The 16,193-nt window shown below is 49.3% G+C and overlaps 1 pseudogene; it reads right to left on the bottom strand.

Moving 5' to 3' along the window:
• Positions 1–6,996: 6,996 nt before the first annotated feature.
• The window catches only part of LOC133340695 (ubiquitin carboxyl-terminal hydrolase 36-like), a 13,599-nt pseudogene continuing 4,402 nt past the window's right edge, over positions 6,997–16,193 (bottom strand).

Below are 16,193 nucleotides of genomic sequence, written 5' to 3'. Positions count from 1 at the left end.
ACTCACTCTCTCCCTCACCACTCACTCTCTCCCTCACCACTCTCTCCCTCCCTCACCACTCACTCTCTCCCTCACCACTCACTCTCTCCCTCACCACTCACTCTCCCTCACCACTCACTCCCTCCCTCACCATCACTCCCTCCCTCACCACTCACTCCCTCCCTCACCACTCACTCTCTCCCTCACCACTCACTCTCCCTCACCACTCACTCCCTCCCTCACCACTCACTCTCTCCCTCACCACTCTCTCCCTCCCTCACCACTCACTCTCTCCCTCACCACTCTCTCCCTCCCTCACCACTCACTCTCTCCCTCACCACTCACTCCCTCCCTCACCACTCATTCTCTCCCTCACCACTCACTCTCTCCCTCACCACTCACTCTCTCCCTCACCACTCTCTCCCTCCCTCACCACTCACTCTCTCCCTCACCACTCTCTCCCTCCCTCACCACTCACTCTCTCCCTCACCACTCTCTCCCTCCCTCACCACTCACTCTCTCCCTCACCACTCTCTCCCTCCCTCACCACTCACTCCCTCCCTCACCACTCACTCCCTCCCTCACCACTCACTCTCTCCCTCACCACTCACTCTCTCCCTCACCACTCACTCTCTCCCTCACCACTCACTCTCTCCCTCACCACTCACTCTCTCCCTCACCACTCACTATCTCCCTCACCACCACTCTCCTCACCACTCACTCCCTCCCTCACCACTCACTCTCTCCCTCACCACTCACTCCCTCCCTCACCACTCACTCTCTCCCTCACCACTCACTCTCCCTCACCACTCACTCCCTCCCTCACCACTCACTCCCTCCCTCACCACTCACTCCCTCACCACTCACTCTCTCCCTCACCACTCACTATCTCCCTCACCACCACTCTCCCTCACCACTCACTCCCTCCCTCACCACTCACTCCCTCCCTCACCACTCACTCTCTCCCTCACCACTCACCCCTCACCACTCACCCCTCACCACATGTTAAGCGCGATCCTAAAGGAATCTACAACCTTCGATGATTCCTTTGCGCGATTCAAAGAATCGATTCCTGGCGCATAGGAGGTTTCCATTTTTAATTCCAGAGTTTTATTTTCATTGTTATGTTTTAAAGTTTTCAGGAGTTTTTAATTATATTTTAGCCCCAGTCAACGCCGGATATTTCCCATTCGTAGCAGTTTATATCAACTCGATAACCAACTTTATTAAACGGAAATAAGGCGATTCTAAATGAATCTACAACCTTCGATTCCTTTTCGCGATTCAGAGAATCGATTCTTGGCGCGGTCGGGTTAATAATTTTAATTACACAGTTGTATTTTCATTGGTATGTTATGTTTTAAAGTTTTCAGAAGATTTTAAATGTATTTTTCCCCCGGGCAACGCTGGGTATATCGAGTTTATACCACAAAGTCGTCGCCTGAGAGAGTTACGTGTCGAGGCGTAGTACCGTGCAGAGCCTCCGGCCTCGCCTAGATTGCCCACCCGGCTCAGGCTGTGTACTGGGGCCGTTAACCCCCCCCCCCCCGCGCTACAATAATACTGTCTAATCGCTATAATTTTATTATCTACCGACCCTATAATAGTAATTGCACACATTGGGGTGGAAGGGGAGTGAAGAGGACGTGAAACTTTGATGAATTTACCTCAGAGTCGCGTGTTAATGCGTGCGCATATTTGTAACGGGAATTAAAAATGGCGTCCACCCCGCAGCGAAGTTGTTGCTACCCGTTGCCAGGGGCAACCGCCGTGGTCCGTGCCGGCCGGCAATATCAAATAAATAAATATATATTTATATAACTAAATAAAGAGCAATCGCACTAAATCGATAATCGGTCCGATTTAAAGTTTAGAGACGAAAAATCGGAAATGCCTAAGTTTACCGCGGGCCGGGGGCGTGCCCACCTGCAAAATTTAATCTCGGCGAACCCCACGGTCCGAGAACTAAATCCCCCGGAAGGGAGCGTACGCAGACGGACAAACAGACAGACAGATAGACAGACAGACAAAAAATGAATTATATAGGTTAGATTTCTCCCTGAGGAGAAGGGGCTCTGGGGGATCGTAGCTTCCCCCAGCCCCCTCACCTCAGAGGGGTTCCAACCGCCGTTGGCCCGACCGGTCCGGCCCGGTTTCTACCCCTCCCCTGGTTGTGGCGCGTGTGTGTCAATCATGACCACCATTGCTGATGGCTTTATTTTAGTGATTTCGTTTTTTGGTTTGGCCATGTTTGTTTGTTATAGTACGGAGATAGAATGATGGCTTTAATCTAAGTTGTCTTGTGGTTGTTGTTGTTTGACTTGCATCCCACTGGGATTTTTGCATAGCGTTGGTGTATGGTGCTTTTCCTGGATTTTTCTGTTTGCACAAAGTCACTTTAAGATGTTTTCTTGTTCATGTTTTAGTTTTTTTGTTTGTTGCGGTTGCACCCGATTCAAGAGCCGAATGGCTCACAGGGCTATACCTAATAAATGAAAAAACCGGACAACTCGCTTTGTCGAGAGGCATCCACATATATGAGTGGTTAAGCTGTGGGATGTGAAATGGACGAGCGACCAATAAAACACTATGTAATATGGGGATGACTGTTTTTTGCTATTCTCAAAATAATACACATGCAGTCATGCAAATATCTGATTTAACACAGCACAGCAAAACCAGTTTCACCATTCAATTCCACTCGTCCAGGCGAGTAGAATTCAATAACATTGATTCGATGCGACGTTTCTTATGGGATATAATAATCGACAACATTTGGACTCCAAACCGAGAGGATTTGGGGATGTTTGTGGTTTGATGGCAATAACTCGTCGAGAGGCATCCACATATATGAGTGGTTAAGCTGTGGGACGTGAAATGGACGAGCCACCAATAAAACACTATGTATTATGGGGATGACTGTTTTTTTATATTCTCAAAATAATACACATGTCTTAATACATGTCACGTGGAGACAGAGAGAGAGAGGGAGGGGCATTCACACCACGAGGTCACGTGGCCCAGGGAACAACAAACCCCCCCCCCCCCCTACACCAACTGCCAACATGGACTGGTCTGTCCAAGTGGAGCTCCCTCGCCCCCCTGTCAGACACCAACATGGACTCGTCCATCGCTGGTCCCACCTCCCCCACGGAAAATCATCGAAGTCAACGTACAGTAGGACAGTCCACACAAGCGGCATCAACAACAACAGCAGCAGCAGCAGCCGTCACCATTCGCCACTAAGTGGCGGTGACGTCCCCGCGGCGTTGGTGCCAGGCTAGGTGCACTCTTAGGCCACGCGAAGTGTCGAAGGCTCGCTGACAGGAGGTCACGGGGCAGAACCCTGCAGGTGCCATGGGGTTGACCGACTCGAGATGGCTGCAGACGCCACCAGCTGTGCCAACTCGCCGCGTTTTAGCCGCCCGCCTCTCCGCTCGTTGTTGTGAGCGTCCCTCACGAGCCTCCTCCTCCACAGAGGCCGATCTTGACACCGCCGGTACCGCTCATCGGCAAGTCCACTCAGCTCCACATCCTCCAACCAGGTACCTTTGTAGACCCGCAGTGATGCCCCATGCCGTGTTGGCAGTCCACTGCTGGATGAAGGCTTCGGGTCGCCACGGTGGCTAGGAGATGTTAACTACCTCGCCCGGTGTGCAGGAGGTCGTGGGTTCGACCCCGACGCCTGCTGCTGCTGCTGCTGCTCTAGATGTGGAGTCTGCGGTGTCTCTCTCCACGTGGTCGCGTGGATTTCTCTCCCGGTGCTGCGGTGTTCCCATCCACATTTAGAGTCGACGTGTCGAGAATATTTGGTGCTCTAAATGTCCACGCGAGAAGCCACTTTGTTGAGCTATCATCTGTGGCCAGGTCGCTTCTTATAAAAGCGCTATGAAGCTCAGTGGGGCTTACGTGGTTGAAATAAAATAACTCCACGTACACAGAACATCTGCCGTGATCCTGACTGCAGTGCTCATCTCGATATGGTCGATGAAAGTGAACTACGTGACGGCCGCTACGTTAAAAGGTTTCGTCACCTTTGGGTGGCATCAGTTGCTGCTCTGGCCCATCGGGAAATGCAACAATACCTTGATGGAGGCTCCATTGAAGATGCGTGCGACCCTCTCAACTGGCCGTCTGACCCAAATGTTCGGTCCAACCCTAGCTGAATATCGAGTGTAACTGTGTGACCCTGGGGCTGTTTGCTACAACGTAACACTTTGTTTTTACATCCCACGGTCAATCCACTGCTGGATGAAGGCCTCCCCACCATTGTGGTTCTTTGACCATATCCCACCACGGGTGGTCGATGCTGGTCGGTGAAGGTCGCGGGCAACCAGCCCTGACATCGCTCCCCAGTGGAGTCGGTGTTAGCCCTGGACAGGAATTGAACTCGGGTGGAGCCGGTTCGTAGCGTGGCGCGCTACCCACCTGTGCCACTTCTCGTCACCCTCTTTGGCTGTTTACTCAACGACCTCAACATTCGTCAGTGGTGACCGATTCCATTCATAAAGTGCGTTCTTGCCGCCGTGTGCGCTGAGTAGTGCTCAGTATTAAACACGCGTTGACTGCTCTATACAGGGTGGGATAGAGATCTCTACTCAACCCTGCAGGGTGACCCCTCTCATAGTGAAGGCGTTCACACTTGAGCTGCGGTTGTCCTGTGCCAGTAGTTGCATCATTAACCGTGCGAAACCCTTTTCAAACCATTACTATAAAAATGCAGAATTTGCCTTTTAGTTACTTTTCTTGGATTTAGCAGAATTCCACAATAACTCTCTCAATAGCTGTCACGATCTTTTACATTTTTGCTTTGTTTAATTGAATGACTCATCAGACCATAATTGAATGACCACTTAGTGTAGGGCGATAATTGAATGTTTTTAACTCTAAAACTCTGCAATGTTATTTTAATGCTGAGGGTGTTGACAAGAAAAGTAGTGGATATGTGGGATTTAAATTATCAACTCGTGCCCGCACTGCATCGTGTGGCGGGTTTCTGACAGCAGCTGCATCGCCACGACGCTCTCATGGCCGCTTGGTGAATATCCGTGGCGGGTTCCTTTTCGTTTTTTATTCGTTGAATGAGACGTGACCCTCCCTGCACCTGGCCACCCACTTGTGTGTGTGTGTGCCTTCAGGTGTCACAGCAGAGCTATTGCAGAGGGATGCTGCGATTATCCTGGCGTGGGCTAAGCCTAGACAGCGGCCCTCTGTCAATCCACAGCGGAGGTAAGAGCCCCCCACTCTGTGTCAGTAAATGGGGGGGGGGGGGGGGTGTTTGATCATACTTCACCACGCTGGTCAGTACGAGTTGGTGTGAAGAGGAGGCAGCCCAAAGATCTGTTCAGATGTCACTCAGCACCGACGTTAGCCGTGGCCGGGAATCGAACTTTGATGGCAGCTAAGGGCCGGGCCACCGCTTCACGGGTGAACGGGCTGATTAGATGAGACGAAGGCGTTGCGTTTCGTATCAGTGGCTACTCCTCCACGTGGCTGGGCGATTGAGAAACCACACCCACAGCAGTGCCCCAGTGTACCGGCACCCCCCCAGTGCTGGAGTCAACATTCTCTGGGCCCCGTTTTTCTTCACACGCCGCCCTGGATTTGGGCCCGGCAAGAAGCGCGTCGCCACCAAACGCGTTACGGTCAAATGTTGTAAGCGGCAGGTTTATCTAACTTCATATTTGACGACTTCCTCTTCCAAGACGTCCTGGCCAGTGTGGAGGAGTAGGCCAATTACCCTCACAGGGGCTCTCTGCAGCTCCCTCTCGTGGAGGCCCCATTTGCCGGCAGTGGCGTGAACAACCGCAGGGGCTGTACCTTTACCTTCTATCCACTTTTTATATTCAACATTTAATTAGGTCAGCAAGGCGGTGTTGACCTCTTACCCACACACGTTTCTGACAAGTACAGCAAGTGCACGTGTACACAAGTGTACTCCTGTGCTAGTTGCACGCCACTTTTGCTTTTTGTGTTTAGTTTGTTGTCGTTCCCCCACACCTCAGATTAGCACGGTTGGCTGTGTGTGGTGCTAAAGAAGTTAAACATACACACACGCGCATCCACACACACAAACACGTACACACCCATCAACACACAGACATACAAAGACAAACACCCCCCGTATAGCCAAACAGGCTGTTGGGGCAAGTGCTGTTAGCGAGCACACGCACATACACACATACATACACACATAAACACATACACACACACATTTAAACAAACACATACACACACACATCCACACCCATACACACATACACCCACACACAAAGACACATACACACACACACACACTGCGATGGCAAAGTAATAAATGGAAGCGAGACCAGTTTTGTCACGACAAGTATATATTCATTTCAAGTGCAAATACAAAACGAGGTAGACAAAATCTCTGGAAAACATTAATCTCGCTTTCCCTTCCCACACTTTGAGCTGCTTTTGTACAAACGATAAAAACCCCGAGGAGACCGAATTGTCACCGATCTACATTCACGAGTTCAGAAACCGCTATTTCTGGAGGTATCGTGGATGATGGAAATAAAGTGCTTGGCGAAGTTCATCATTTATTCGTACATTTCACGTGGTAACGGCTTGGCGCTACGGTTAGCGTGTCCATTGAAATGTGCACGCCCCGTACATAAAAAAGTAACAGATACGTAGTTTAAAAAATGCCGACGTATTCACAGTTCAATAAATAAATACTTTGCAACAGCGGTTACTTTTTTAATCCCCGAGACAACGCAAAATAAAAGCCCCGCATTTTACATGAACAGAGACAAGAACCGTACGGGAATACCTTGCACGACCTCACTGAGACCGCACGCCGGCCGCGCGTTGCGGAGGATGCAATCTCGGTCTTCATTTGTAATGGGACAGTTCATTTTGCGGTCACCATCACAATGACGTTCCTGGTGCCAACTCTCTTGACGATTGGCCAGGGAATAAACATCAACCCCAAGACATAATGGGTTGGTGCCGCCTGCATGGATCTTGGCTCCTGTTTCCCAGAATGGCTGGCGTGATTTTAAGCACTTTCGTGCTGGGTGTTTCAAGTCTTCGTGGATTAAAACTTGATTTGAAGCTTTCGTGATTGCATGAATTACTCTTTGGTTATAGTAGGTTTTTACCCTTTAAACTGGTACAAAACTGACACCTTTATACAAGGCATCATGTTTGCAATAACCACAACACAAGCAGTCAAAATGCAAATAAAAAGAAACAACTTTGATAATGATATGCACTGTCCTTGAAGTTGATTGGTCCACACCCGAGACAGCTTTTCTTAGAGCCTAGTCTCCATTGGTGTTGGACCAGAAGACGCCAAAAGGCGTACAACTCAAAAACAGCACACTATCAGAGTATTGAGAGCTCGGGGTAAGCATTTACACTATGAGACCTCCTTTGCCACTGGTAAAGGAGGTCTCATAGTGTAAATACTCTTTGGTTCTTTCGGTAAAGTCACGTAGAAAATAAATAAATTAAATAATAGAATACGACGTTTCGATTGCAACACAAGCAATCGTCATCAGGTAGAAAGCAAACCTAGTGAACTTAAAAATATTTTCTTTCTTCGTGGATTGTGAGGTCAGAGTTGCTTTAAATGTTTTCTATCTCGTCGGACGGCTGTCAGCATTGGACGGGCGTGCATGAGGCCTTGAGCTAGTGATTGCAGCTCTTTATTGTGTTGAGAATGTGGTCGTCGAGTGAGAATGTCGAGTCTAAGGTGATTCCAATGATGTTCAAGTGATTTCAGAGGCTGGTGGTGGAGCCGGCGATGAATACATTTTAGGGGGCGGGCGACGCCATGGTGAGCCTCTACCTGGTGCCTTCGTAAAATGTCTCTCAAAATTAGTTTGATCTTGAGGGGAAGCAAAAGGTTAGACACGTGATCATGGATTTTAACCAGCGACTTATCTTGGTGGGGCGAGTGCCAGTTGTTACACCGGTGGTGGCTGCTGTACGACCAGAGTGGCGGTGGCTGTGGTGGGACTGGTGGCGGTGGCTGCTGTTGGACTGGCTGCTGTTGGACTGGCTGCTGTGGGACTGGCTGCTGTTGGACTGGCTGCTGTTGGACTGGCTGCTGTGGGACACGCGGTGGCAGCAGCTGCTGTGGTGCTGACGGCGGCTTCTATGAGACCTGCGGCGGTGGTGGTGGTGGCTGCTGCAGGACTGGCGGTGGTTGCTGGTGGAATGGCAGCGGCTGCTGTGAGATCGGGGTGGTGGTGGTGGCTGCTCTGGGACTAGCGGCAACGGCTGTTGCGTGTCTGGCGTTGCCGGTAGCTGCTGCTGCTGCTGTTCCTGCCGTCGCACTTGCAGTGGCTCCGGCAGTTGTTCCCGTTGGGGCGGTCCGACATCTTGGGTTTCTGGAGATAAAGAAGATGATGGCGCTAAAGTCCAAACCGCTCGACATTGGGAGAATGAAACAAAACCGGTCTAAAGTATAAACAAGAAGATCGCTGTACTTCACCATTCCCTTAATATAAAATGATGCGCTGTCAGGGTGTACATTCTCCCTGGGCATTTCCACGCACACAGGACGGCGTTTCCAATCCATCCTTTACCTTGCGCGCCGGTGAGGAGAGCTGCTGTCCGGTAACTGGGTCCGGGGTCTTCCTTCGCCGAGTGGGGCCGCTTAAGGCACGACCAGGACGTCGCCTTGACGTGCTCCAGCGGGCAGTAGCTCTCCGCTGGCGGCGCGTTCAATTCTGGGGACCTGCATGCACGCACCAACGCGTCGCAAACCGTTAACACCTGCCTTTAAAGGAGACACTGCTGCTCGCACAAGACAATATCTTTCCAGTGAGCTGGTCTGGGGGACGGTTGTAAGTGCAGGTTAAAGTGGAGGGGAGAGAATGTGACTTACCGAATATAGAAGAGCACGTAGGCCTGCTTATTCATCACAGCCTTGGTGTCGACGTGCCGCACGTTGGAGTCGTTCATGCAGCACCATTGTCCATCGCTGATCTGCGCACAGTCAAAGCACAGCTACACTTGGTTACAATGTTTACACAACTGCACCCAGATTCCTCCGTTGATGTAATAACAACACGCAATACACACTCTAGACAACAAGTTCGTAAAGAGCATCACCCCTTTGTCAGAGCGTGCTACGGTTGCTGTGATGGTGCTGAAGTTACGAAACGATCTGCCTGAATATATCACTGCATGGATGACCTTGGACCAATTTCATCAGAATCAGAATCTTTATTTGTACTGAAAGAATTCGATGATCTACGAAGCTCTTAAACAAATGTCCAGTCGGGGCGGGTCAGAAAGTTACAACAACAACAAACAATACAACACCGATTGGAGTGCAAAGTGTAGAAATGCTATGGAAGTCACTAAATACAAATAAAGTATACACTTTAAGTAGAAATTGCATGAGTGCATCAAGACGCAAGAACATACACAAGACTTTTAATTATTCTTCCCTATCGGACATTGGTAACATTATGGGCGCATTGCAGATGTGCGTTGTTTTTGTTTGATAGTAACGAATGGAATTACCTTATTGTAGCAATAATAATGACCCCTGTTGGAGTTGGCTCCCTTGTGCACCAGCACCGAGTACAGGGAGTAGATCGCGGGCTCGCCCTGAGACGTTGAGGTGAAGGGTTGCATGTCCAGGTGCTCCGGGTAGGTGATGTTCTACAGACAGCGCACAGGAGGGGGAGACAGTGCACAGAGACAAATGTTAGGAGAGGAAACGGCAGGGGTGGTGGGGTGGGCAGCAGAGATGGGCACCATCTCAGTTACACGTCAAAGTGATGACGTGATGTCTCGCTCATTTGAGCGTTGAAGACGGTGCTCATCTCCTGTTCATAGCCCTGAGCAAGTGGTGGACATTCTACAGTCACATGACGGGGGGCGAGTCTATCTGTCGGACCTATTCCAACATGGAGAGGCATTTTCTCCAGCGTTGAACTGACAAAGGGCTGTCATTAAGTAATTTAATTCGAACGATGTGGAGGGGCAGAATCGTTACCCGGTTGATCTTGACGCCGTAGAGGTTGTACCGCTTGATGGAGACGGTGAGGACGTTGGGCAGGCGGTGGAGAGCCATCGTCTTCGTCGCTTCCCCCTTGCAGCAGCACCTGCACGACAACAACAACGCCAGCCATCGCACGCGTTACCCAACTTTAAACAATAAGTCTACTCTCTTTTTGTTGTTTGTTAATTTTTCTTAATTTCTTAAAATAAAAAATTGTTACTTTTATTATATATTGTAAGTTATTTTCAATGTATTTACATAATATTTTATTAAAATATTTTATTATAATTTGATTTAATCTGCAGACTTTTGAAGCTACAAATGATTCCAGGGTGTCAACACACGATGCCCAACTCACATTCCGCAGGTGTATTCGTCCAGCGTCTCCTTGTTAAAAAACTCTTCAAATGCCTCCACAAGATCTGATGAGTTCTGTTGGTCGACAGAGTGAAACGCAAATGAGGACTCTAAGAAGCATTCCATGAACATCTGCAGAATGTTATTGTGACGGTAATTCTGAAAACCCGCATCTTGTATGAAATCGTACGACCAAAAAAAGAGATCACGTACGCTACCGGCAGTGTGTTTGGATGTTAAGTGGCTGATTCAGGTAGGCGTGTGTGTGGTGGATGTTGGCACAGCAGGGAGCACAGGTGGTGCATCGGCCAGTCATCTCGGTCAAACCCATGGCACCTGGGTCTGTCCCGTGACCTGCCAGCGGGCGTTCGACACTTCATATGGCCTTAAAGTGCACTCAGGCTGGCACAAGCACCGTGGTGACATCACCACCACTTAGTGGCGAATGGGGGTTGTTGTTCACGTATGCGATGTATGTACGTTTAACTTATTTCGCACCGTACGTAGATCTATAACTGTTAATCGATGGCTTCGTCATTGCTTACATTAATATGGAGTGCAATGTCCAGGCACGTGTCAAAGGTGTCGGAGTGGTTGCAGCACTGCATGCACTCCACTGCAAAACACAAGCACACACGCATTAGGAAGGGACGTCACATGTTACTTAGTAAAACTAAATGCACGCTCCCCACTGACATTGGTAATTGGTAGTTTTCACCAACTGGTAAAAGGTTATTCTGTGTTGCACGTGCGTGAGAGTGTGCAAACGCTGCGACGCGAGCACGTCTACACTGTGATGGTGCACTTGCTGCTCGCGGTGAACAAGTTTCTAGAGGAGTGCGCACAACTCACCACGTGATTGAAGGTAACCCCCGAAGATCTGGTAAATGAGGGTGGTAGCCTCCGTGTATCTGTCCAGCCTGCCAGTCACAGAGAACGACACCACACGGTGGTTACAGCAGCAGCAGTAGTAACACCTTTACCGGATGCACACACGTGTGTGAGAGTTGCACCATTGCCCGAGCTGTCGATTCACTCTTTCCCTTCAGCACTGCAACGCGTGCTCTGTAGCAACCAAACGTGGTCGCGTCTGCACAGGGCAGCCACCTTCACGGAACAGCCACAGAGCTGGGGGAAAGCTGGCAGCCATCACGCGGTGCTGTTGCCCGGCGCTTTTGTTGTGCTCGGCGTGCCACGTGCCGCTCGTCAACACGAGGAATGTCGTCACGGGGACACCGCACATCGAGACATCAATTTCCCGATATTTATCGGCAATGTGAAATGCACAAACAAAAGATGGCCCACGTCAGGGCCAAGGTGAAAGAACCGTGGTGTCAGCAGGGCCGGTCCTCTGCATCTCCCAGGTGTTCACACAAAAGTGTGAGTAGCTTTTCACAGACGTTGAAGTACAATCGTGCAGAAAACCGAGAGGAAGCCGTGAGGTACCAACTGCAGAACGACTGCCGCATGTTGACTGGCGCGCAGTACTCACTCGCTGTGGCCATAGAGGCATGAGGCTTGCATGCCATCTACCACGTATCGCAGAAACTCGTGGGCATCTTCCTGTCTCCCAATGCGCAGGTGTTTGGCGATGCCTGCAGAGAAATGGACATGGGGACAAAGTGACAGGTACAGGATTTGATGACATCCTTAAAGAGCTCCCCAACATATATGGCAAAAGGAGTGGTGCAAAGGACTTGGAACACAGATGGAGAAAGATCGCGGGGGATAACTTCTCCTGCGAGTGCAAGTGTGAACGTAGTATTGGGACTCACGCGTGATGTTCTTAGTTATGACCTGGGTGTCAGCACTCTCTGCGAGTTGTTGAACGTGCTGACAATGTGATGCTCCATGACACACATCAGGCAAAAGTCGCTCTGTTGGCCTGCGAACGAGAGCACAGGTGGCACAATCCGTCAGCGCACGCCACTTGCACTCAGCCCAGCTGGGGAGTAACAAGAAAGGCTAGAATCCTGGCACCAGCAACAATCGCAATGAATGTTGCGTCTAAGTACCAATTGCATCACATCTGTCCGACCTATTAAAATTATCGCCACATGTGCTCGTGTTTATCAAAATCATAATATTTATACTGGTGGAATCCGATAAGCTAAGAGGTTTTGTTTAAAAAATGTCGAGTAGGGGCACTGGGTCAGAACATTACAACACCAAACAATACAAAAACGATCAGAGTACAAAGTATTGGAAAGGTAAACAAATCACCTTTTAAAAATCTACAAATAAAACTAAACTTTTTTTTCATCTTCCCAGATAAAGCCCACTGAGCTATTAGCTTCTTCAGAAGCGACCTGGACCACAAATGATAGCTCAACGAAGTGGCTTATCACGTGGGAAATGTATCGCAGCAAAATAACTGACATAATAACCTAACCCATGGGTAAACGAGAGTGCCAGGGGGGAGGGTACTTACAGGTGCTGCAGTGCTCTTGCAGCAGCAGGTAGTTGGCGAGCGGCGGCGTGTAGGCGAGGCACTGCAGCGTGGCGTTGAGGAAGCAGGTGTTCCCCAGGTTGCGCAGGCCGGCACCCTTGCAGACGTCGCTCTCCCACCGGAGGTTCAGCCGCTCCGGTGCAAACAACGAGAGCCGTGCCGCTGGAATGCCGTCGTCCTCCTCTGCACAAAGGGTCGGAAGCCGGTGTCATCGCAGAGCGCTGCACTGCCGATAGGGCTGGCGTGGATATTCAGTAGCCCCAGCCAGCACCCGTACTGCTACTCTTAACCACGAAGATTTTGCTCCACATTTAAGTGTCAGGTTCAAGTTCGCGAAAAATATAATTTGCCTGTCGCGTTGGCTGCTGGGTGTTTTGAGCTCCCCGTGTTACTCGTGAACGGCAACAGCAGTGGCTCCAAAGCGGCCCTTGCGTTGGTGGCTGCCACCCTAATGAGATGCCATGACGTCACGTGATCGCACACTCACCTTGGGGTGCAGGCACAGACACGCTGATGTTCTCTGTGGCTGGTACAGGGGAGGGCTCCGGCCGGCCATGGGGAAGGCAGCAGGGTTGCGTGCAGAGCCACTCGTCGGCCGCCACCAGCACCTCGTTGGACGATGTGGGGGCCAAGACCGTGAGGTCGTTGCCGGACGAGGTGCCCTCTGCTCCGCACGCCACAGTCGTGGTTGGGTCCTGCCACACAACGTAGTCAAAACATCCACAATTGTTCCTCCCATCTGGACTGGGATCCCAACACACGTGGGACTGTTTTATCACCAAAAGAAATACAATTTTAGTCCATGAACCTATGGGCGATCTGCATGAATTGTCTCAGAAGCAAAAATATATTTACAGTATACACCTGTATTTTTAAAGTAACCCCAAACTCACTTTAACTCGTAAATATTATATGAAGAACGGCCATTGACTAAAGATGAACTAATTCAATTTGTTGTTATGCATGCGAGAGAGAAGGCAGCTGTAGTTTAAAAGAGGTCATAAATGCATTTCAGAAGATAAATCGAGCATTCATGTTAATCAAATTAATTTTTAACATTTGTTAAAATTAAACTAAATAATCCTCCGTGATTTGTTCAAATAAATACACTAATCCTGATTTTTCGGCCACCCTCTTACAAACGACGTCATGAAGGGCCAACTGTGATGTGCTCTGAAAAAGGGGCATTAACTGAAACGTCGCTTTTATATATTTAAGAATACTTTATATATGTAAAACACGTTTTTATCAAAGTCAGAATATTTATACGGGAGGAATCCGATGAGCTATAAAGCTCTTTTTCACAGATGTCCAGTCGGGGCGGGTAAGAATGTTACAACAACGAACAACACAAACATCATAGGAGTGCAAAATACAAGTTGGCCCAAAAGTTAAGACACAGGGTTATTTAATTTATCTTAACACTGACATTACATAGTTCTCATTATTTGTTCTTAAAGTTAACAATTTAACTATCATTAATTTTGATAACATCCTCTGCGACTAGTTCAAATAAATACGGTAACTCTGTGTCCTGACTTTTGGGGCAATTTTATATAGGCGACGTTATGTAATTGATGTGATGTGCTCTGCAGAAGGGCCATTATCTGAAACGTCGCCTATCATTTTCCTGTAACAATTCCCCCACCCCCGTGCACTCTCAGCGTTGTGATTGGCTGAGCGGCGCCAGCGGGCCCCGCCCCGCCCGCCACCCGGGGCCCCGCCCCCTCACCTGAGGCTCCGCCCCCAGACGCGGCCCCGCCGCCGCCTGCGCGGCTCCCGTCAGCTCCGGCACGGCGACCCGCGCCGCGCCTCGGGCTTCATCCGGGGAGGGGGTCCCGGGCACAGCCCCGCGGGATCCCTCGCGGGGGTCATCATCTGCAAGAAGGAGAAGCACAGCGATCACATTTTGTACTTTGGACAAACACCACGGCTCTACATTTCCCACGAAAGTTTAACATGGCACTGTGTTCAGTAGCCCCAGCCAGCAGCACCCGTGCTGCTACTCTTAACCAGAAAGATGTTGCTCCACATTAAAGTTTAAATCTCAAGGTAGCGAAAAATGTGATGCGCCCTGTCACGTTGACTGATAGGTGTTTTGAGCTCCTCGTGTTACTCGTGAACGGCAACCAGCAGTGGCTCCACAGCGGCCCATGCATTGGTGGCCGCCACCCTAACGAAGAGGGCCACGAGGTCGCGTGGTCGCATGCTCACCTTGGGGTGCAGGCAGCACAGACACGCTGATGTTTTCTCGTGCTGTGGCTGGCACCGGGGAGGGTTCCGGCAGGCCATGGGGAAGGCAGCTGGGTTGGAGCAGAGCCTCTCGTCTGCCGCCGCCAGCACCTCGTTGGACGAGGTGGGGGCCAAGACCGTGAGGTCGTTGCCGGACGAGGTGCCCTCTGCTCCGCACGCCACAGTCGTGGTTGGGTCCTGCCACAGCAACGCAGGCAACACATCCACAATTGCTCCTCCCATCTTGACTTGGATCCCAACACACGTGGGACTATGTTATCACCAAAGAATACAATTTTAGTCCACGACCCGATGGGCAACCTGCATCAAATGTCTCAAATATATAAACATAATTTATTTTAAAGGAACCCCAAACTCACTTTAACTCGCCAATAGTCTATGAAGAAGGGGGCCATTGACTAAGAAGAACGAGTTCAGTTCGTCGTACGTAGTATGCAAAAGGAAGGCAGCTGTAAACTTTTTAAAGATATTAACTTAATTTCAAAAGATAATTCGTTGCGTTAATCTTGAACTAATAACAATCTGTTATTTGTAACACAATTATAACCCGATGTGTCCTGATTTTTGGGGCCAGCCTCTTATTAGCGACGTCATGAAGGACTAACTGTGACGTGCTCTGAAGCAAAGCCAGTGCCTGAAACGTCACCTGTTATATATTAATCATACAGTATACTTAATATGACACATTATTATACAGGTTGGCCCAAAAGTTAAGACACGGGGTTATTTAATTTATCTTGGCACTTACATTACAAACGTTTCATTATTTATTTTAAAAGTAAACCTTTATTCTCAAAGTGCGGTGACAATGTGCCTAACTGCCGGACAACTCTGCATGCTGCGTGTAACCACGACTCCGGCTCGGTGGAGGTTCCATGCAATTCTCAAGATTTTATTTCTTCGACGGCTTAGATTAAAATGTGACTAATTTATTCGTTTGTTGTGAGACGAAAATCCATGTTCTCCAAATATCCTCTGGTTGTATTTATCTTTGCGTTTTTGACACCACATATTACGGAAATAATAAATAAACTATTCAGTTAATTTGTGCGTGATCATAGGTATTTTTTAACGTCGAATAGAACTTGAAATAAGGAGCAGAATCTGCTTTGAATTTGAACTCAGTGCAGTTTCACTTTGATGACTTTTTCTCGCACTTAC

This window comes from Lethenteron reissneri, chromosome 10 (genome assembly GCF_015708825.2).
Source record: "Lethenteron reissneri isolate LAM-NWPU_2019-01 chromosome 10, ASM1570882v1, whole genome shotgun sequence".
In the NCBI taxonomy this organism is placed as follows: domain Eukaryota; kingdom Metazoa; phylum Chordata; class Hyperoartia; order Petromyzontiformes; family Petromyzontidae; genus Lethenteron; species Lethenteron reissneri.
Note: the sequence above shows the minus strand (reverse complement) of the source record. Positions and strands in the feature narration are given on the sequence as shown.